Source organism: Calidris pugnax, unplaced genomic scaffold (assembly GCF_001431845.1).
Source record: "Calidris pugnax isolate Ruff unplaced genomic scaffold, ASM143184v1 scaffold197, whole genome shotgun sequence".
In the NCBI taxonomy this organism is placed as follows: Eukaryota; Metazoa; Chordata; class Aves; order Charadriiformes; family Scolopacidae; genus Calidris; species Calidris pugnax.
Genome location: NW_015090936.1, coordinates 18,042 through 24,937, shown reverse-complemented (window position 1 = coordinate 24,937; position 6,896 = coordinate 18,042).

Below are 6,896 nucleotides of genomic sequence, written 5' to 3'. Positions count from 1 at the left end.
CTCAGGGCGGGCTGCAGCAGGTATCCGAGGCAGGGCGAGGGTGGGAGGGAGCCCCTGGCCGGGGGGTCCCGGGGAGGCTCCCCCAGCCCAGCCCGGGCAGCCGGTGTACGGCCCCGCACGGCTCACCCCGGTTCCCGCTCCCCCGCTGTCCAGCCCGCACCTCGGGGTGACATCCCCAGCCTGTGCACACCGACACGGTGACCGGTTTTGCAGCAGTAATGAGCCCATCCCCTGGGTAACCTTGAGAAGGGTGATGGTGGTGTGGGGGGGGGGAAATCAGCCGATTTGTCAGGGCGTCACGTCTGTTTTAGGAAAAAGGTTTCCTCGTAGCTCGTCGTGCTCCAGCCCGGCCATGGTGTTGACCGCCGCCGTTGAAGATGAAGAAGAAAACGAAGCTAATGCGCGGATTTCCAAGCGCGGGAGCTGGTGCCCGTCGCTGCGGGGTCTCGTCGCCTCATCCAGGCGGGTTGGCGCGGTCCTCGCCTCGGAGCGAGGGAGCTCCAAATGCAGAAGTTGTTGAGAACAAATTCAGCCTCACGGGAAAAGCTGCAGAGGTTGCTCTGAGCTGTTGCCACTCCTCCCCTTGGGTAATCCTGCAAAAACTCTACATCATCTACGAGAAAATGGAGTCAATGTGTCATTCAGCATTAAAAATCTGGAGGTTTTAACTAAAAGCTTTAATTGCTATTCTGGCCCCATTATAACCATGGGAACAACGTGCGCTGTTGGGATCTCAGAAACGTTACATATCCCTGAAGCAGGCGCTCCCCTTGTTTGTTTACTCTAGCTTACTTTCATTTATATCCCAGGAATATTCTTCCACCAGGCGACACACGAAAAGACAAAGGGTGTAAATAAACTAACATATGGCCCAGAGGTTTTAGCGAAGCTGGAGCCGCTTAGCAAGTCATGTGGGTGATACTGGGAATCCGACTTCTCGGCTTCCCCCCAGAACCTCCCATTCCCTGCGCTCTCCTTCCACCTTTTCACGATAAGTCCCTCTCGTGTCGCGACCGGTTTGGGGGTCACCGGCTGGTTTTTTTTCCCTTGGGACTGGAAACATCCAGGCAGCGAAGGGATGCGAAGGGGTGGGCGCATCTCTGTGTGTCTGTGCCTCTACGTGGAAAAAAAAAGAAACAACAAACCAAACAACCCGTTGAGATAACAAATGTGCGTGGGGATGTATGTACACACGCACAGCAGCCCTATACGCGGGGTGACTCCCGGGGAGGGGGGGTCCTGCGCGGGAGGTGGCGGCGGTGGGAGTGCTGCGGGCCGGGCAGGGGCGCGGGGGAGGGCTGAGCAGTCCGACGGACAGAGGGACACCTGACAACAACCTTATTTTTATCCCCCTCGCACCCAGTTGTAATCCGTTTCAGGGTTTCTGCACCTCAGAGCCCAAATGGTGTCCGAGCCCCCGCTCCGGCTGGGGAGGTGCGGTGTGTTCAACCGCACCTCCTTCCCCTCCGCTTCTCCCGATAAAGCGGCGGAAACGAGTCTCGGTTACTGATTCATATTTCTAATCTTCCTTTCCTGAACATACAATGTTCTTTTGTTAAATGAATGGTCTTTAATTAATGCACTTGCACAATGCAGGGGCTTGCATGGGGATCGATGATAGGAAGCAACAGGGGATGGTTCCCTCCAAAATGGTTTGTCAGCATTGAGAAAGAAAAGGCAATGTCTATAAAAGGACCACTAATAATGCCCACACGTCTCTCACCATGTTGTCTGAGGGGACATTCCTTCCCTTGTTGACAGTCAAGTGTAATAAGTACATGTCTTCGCTCAATCATTATAGACCATAGAATTGTATTCTTTAATTAGCATGTACTGTTAGCCCTCCTTTCCTTTATGGGCCATTTTTTTTGTCTTTTACAGACCAGCAAAAATATTTTCCTTCGGTTCTTTTTCTTGAATTCTTTTCTTTCTTTAATTATTTTCTTTCTTTCTCTCTCTCTCTTTCTGTAGTCAAATGTATTCTTTATTGACAATATTCCTACCAGCCAAAGCCAACTTTTTGTCATCTCTCTGTGTTAGGCAACTTCTTTTCAAGTTTTCTTTTTTTAAAAGGAGTCAAGGCAGCGCGCATGCGCACGACTCCCGCCGGGGTGAGGACCGCTACGTGCCCAAGGCTGCTACGTCCCTCTAAATTGCAAAGTTGGGGTTTAAACAGTCGTGCGAAGAAAATTCTGAGCATGTTGGGGAGCTGCGAAATCCTGCAACGTATTAAAAACGGGCAGGGGAATATTCAAGGCAAAGAAGGCGTACCTTCAGATTACTTTAGCAGAAGAGTGAATTTCCTCTCTTAAAAAAGAAATGAAATGCTCTAAATCCTCCTAGGACCCTTATAAAAAGTGTCACTGTGACAGAGACTCATTTTGGTGGGGGAAATTCTTCAAACGGTTCCATCCCTCACCCGCCCTGCCAAAACAATAACCCCTCGGGGGCGGAGGGGAGCAGCAGCCTTTCGGAGCCTTTCCAGGCTCCGGCTGGAAACTCTCGCCAATATCCAGAGTATTAGTGAACCCCAGAACCTCAATCTGCCCGCGCAGGACTCGGGGTGCCACTGCAAAAGTGGCCGCGGGGGGACAACAAAGGGACAAGCTTCCACTTGGGTAACGCCAGGCTCTGTTTTCGCACTCTGCACCTCGGTCGCTATTTAAAGTACAATGTATTTGAAGTCTCCGATCTGAAAAATGTCACCTCAGAAATTAAGCCAAAGAAGTGTTTTGTTTTGTTCTTTTAATGCAAATGCCAACCTAAAACGATTAACATTAAAAGAGGTTAAAGACCAATAAAAAACACGCATCAGTACTTGTTTGTACACCACATTAATAGTACACCGGTTTGAGGAAATTTGTTTTCAACTAATATAAAAACCAACAGAAAGACAAGGTTGACTACACAGTGTTTTAGGAATGGCTCGGTATCATCAGTACAAACACATATATTAAAAGTGCACATTTGTAAAAATAACCATAGAATTGAAACGTTTATAAATATTTATTGTAAAAAAATCCAAATATTAAAAATAAATAGTATGTTCAAACACACAACAGAACATTCCTTCCTTACCAAACATGTGCTGAAGGAAAATATGGAATATAAGAAGTCCGGAAAGAGATACAACATAATCAACATTGTAAATGCTTTTTTTTTGCGAGCTACATTTTTCAGACGCGGTTCTTCTCTGTACAATTCACAAGGAATGTGCTAGGTTTTCCCATAAATATGACAAGATCCAGGATTAATAATAACAATAATAATAACAACAATACCCATTCCACTGAAGTCTGATTTGGTCTTTACTCAGGAAAACTCCCATTAAACGAATGGGGTTGCTTAGAATGGTAGGATTGGGCTTAGATCATTCTGTAGCAACTAAAACAGAAGTACACTGATGAGTTACAACTTCAAGGAATTCGTGTTACCAACAGAGAATTTAATGATCTCCAATGAGAAACTACTAAAGAAACCTTGACCAGGGAGTCATTTCAGTATACACCGTGATGTTTATAAAATGAAGATACAAAAGGGATGCAGTTTAACTATCTTTACACTTACAGACAATAAAACATGAGAGCATATGGAAGCCATCGCTTTGAATGCGTTAACAACTTCGATACATTGCACTATATACATGCTTAATAGGTATTCGGACTGTTAAAATGATCAAAGCCTTTACTCTTATGTCTATGCTCTTGCTTTCACTCTACTGGAAAGAAAACGTTTGTTGGTCGTATACTGGTGTTAATGAAACCCAACATTTCTGCCTTCTCCCAAGAATCGCATTCTGTGCAGCATATGTGTAGGAATAATTTATTAGACGGAAAAGTTCAGAGGATAAAATGAAAAAAAAAAATGGACATCATTTCAACTTTCGAACAGTAAGGTCATACAGACATCTATGGAGATCTGTACACAGAGTTTCACACAGACACGGCCACATACATCCAGATGTATGTCTATACACAGGATTCGATAGTTTGGTATTTTCTGCACCCTCTGGGCCCCTAAAGTTATCTTTAAAAGTTTGATTTTATCTCTTTAGAAACGGTTTAAAGCTAACGGGCAGGGTGAGTTTGACAGAGAGGAGAACAAATCGCTGACAAAGAACCTTTTACGTTTCATCAGCGTTGTTAGGACGACGAGCAGGAATTTCTCAGATAATAACTCCCACTTCAAAGATTTCTCAGCTCAATAGAAATTGGACCATCCTTTTTATTCAACCACAAGGGCTGGCACTAAAGACGACTCAACTGTTTGAATTTTTTTTCATCGTGTTTATTTTTCCCCTATTCACCAGGGTACTTGGATAAAATAAACAACAAGACAATTACTGGAACATGGACTTCTAACTTTCCCGGGCCCACGGCCCAGCCGCCCATGGCCCCGGCCGTGCGGGTGTCAAGTTCCCCCCGCACCGCGGAGCCTCCGCTCGCCGCCGCGCAGCGCCGGCCGGCCAGGGCGGGCCGGGGAGGGGAGCACGGCGGCTCCCCCGGGCCCCTGGCTTTGCGGTCGGGTTTTGCTGGGAGCCGGCGGTGGGGGACGGTGGGGAGGGGGGGTGGGAGCTCCCCCCGAGCCCGGCTGGCAGCCCCTCGTTTTGGGGAGAAGGAGAGAGGGGCCACAACGGCGGAGCGGAACCCGGCTCGGGGGGAGGGCTGAGCCCGGCAAACCCCAACCCGGCCGAGGTGCGTGAGGTGGAGGAAGTCTATCTCTGGCGGGGAGCAGATTGAGTGTATTAAGCTAGCATGAAACCAAAGGTCAGTGCAAATGTATCTTAATAGACTGTCTCAAATGGAGTGTGCCTCCTTTGAAGGCCGCTTGCTATTGCTCTCCTCATTACCATAGCGATCCTAACGTGGCATGCTGATGCACCATAAAACTCACACTTTCAACCCCAAAATCAGGCCCTTTGAACAACCCGAGCTTGATTAGACCTTTCTCCTTTTCTTTTCCCCCTTTAAAAACCATTTCCTTGCCTTTAGAAACTCGCCCTCAAATCCCAAACGCATTCTCTGATCCCGGCAGAAAGCAGAAACAAAAGTGAGCTGAGGCGGCGGTTCAAGCGGGCCTTTTCTTCCTGACAGTCTTATCCATTTTTATTATGGTCTGGAACAAGTGCCCTGTTCGCGTGGGTTTTGTTTACCGGAAATTAAATGAAAATGATTTAGTTCGCGTCAAACAAAAATATATACTTGTATACACAAGAAAAAGGGCCTGTTAGACGTAAATATTATGTCCTTAATGAAAAGACTGGACGGGCTCCAGACTTCGCCTTTCACTATTTAAGTATGACTTGCCTATTGCCATAGAAATCCTAACTTACCATGAAGATTCACCGTTGTGAAGAAATACTTCTTTGTGCGAGCTTGCTTTGATGTCTAAGGCATAAGATTCAGGCTTTCAGCTGCGTCTGTCTAGATTACCTTGAGAGCAACGGGGTAGACATCTGTAACAAGCAAATGAAAAATTAAAGGTGATTAGCCTGCACATCCAAACACTTCTGTAAATAGAGAAATAAAGAAATAAACAGATCTCAGGACACGATGGAAGCATCCTCCCTGCTCGCAGCTGGCTTCTGCACCTCTTGATTTCCACGACACAAGTTTCAGGGGCTGCAGAGGGGCACAATTCTCCCCCAGTTTAGGCTCCTTTCTTGCACATTTCTCTTGTCTAGGTAATTCCCTACGTGTATTCCCGGTAGCGACACGCTGTTGTCACTACTGGAGATGTTCAAATACAAAAGTTGTCGAGTTTGGGCCAGTGAAGAAGGGAACCCCGACTTGGTGCCTTTGGAGAAAAATAAAGCTGCATCAGGAAGGGAAGCGCTGGGCGTGGGGGTGTTTTTAGCTACCGGCCAGCTCTATATTTTCCTGTAGCTTTTATATTTATACATCTATAGGTGTGGTTGTGTGTGTGCAGGTGTGTGCAGCTGCCCACACACACTAACCCAAGCCACCTGGGTGCGGGGGTGATGTAGCAGCCAGGAGAAGATGCGGTTACCGCAGCCTTCTGTCTGCACTCAGCAAGCCATGGAAACCTCTTCCAGCAGCCCATGCTATTTATTTGCCTATACTATCTGGTATTCTTAAACATCATTAAAGTAATTAAAACGGCACCATTCGGCAGTTTCAAGCTACCCCAGTGGAGGGGTTTGGTTTTGGTTGGTTTTTTTTCTCTCTCTCTCTCTCTCTCTCTTTCTCTCCCTGAGCCAGAGGAGTGAGCCCTGTGGGTTTGTGCAGGGTTGAAGCTCTGGGGCAGGATGAAGATGCTACAGCCGCGATGCCGGACCGGGGCAAGCGTTTAACGCCGGGACTATTCTCGGGGCAGACGTCGGGGAGCAGCGGCCCGGGGTCCCCGAGCTGCCGGGGGGGCTGCCCGGCCCCGGCCCTTGCAGTGACGTCACCGAGAGGGCTCTACCCGCCCCCCCTCGCCCCCCCCGGGAGCCCCAGCGCCCACGGTTCAACAGGAGCCACACTCTGGGTGGGGACGGGCATGTTTGGGTATTAGAAGTCATTACCAGTGGGAGCTAAAATGGACAGTCAATCATCGCACCCCCCTGGGCCTTTCTTTATTAGCGACTACGGGGCGAGGGGGGGGGAGGAGAGGGGAATATATATATACACACAGATATATGTTTATATAGAGCAAGAGGGGAAAGTAAGGAGATTCTTTACAGAAACGTCCATCGACCGGGTTAATTAATCAAAGAATTTAATGGATCCATTTTGTACAATTCGGTAACAAATAATAGTATATATATATATTTCTTTAAAAAAAAAACACACTCACAGAAAAAAAAAAAAAAAGGGGGGAGAACAAAAACACAAATCTCTCTGCAGTATGCCTGTTAATTCATGCATACACCTTTTCCTCACAGAAGCACACAC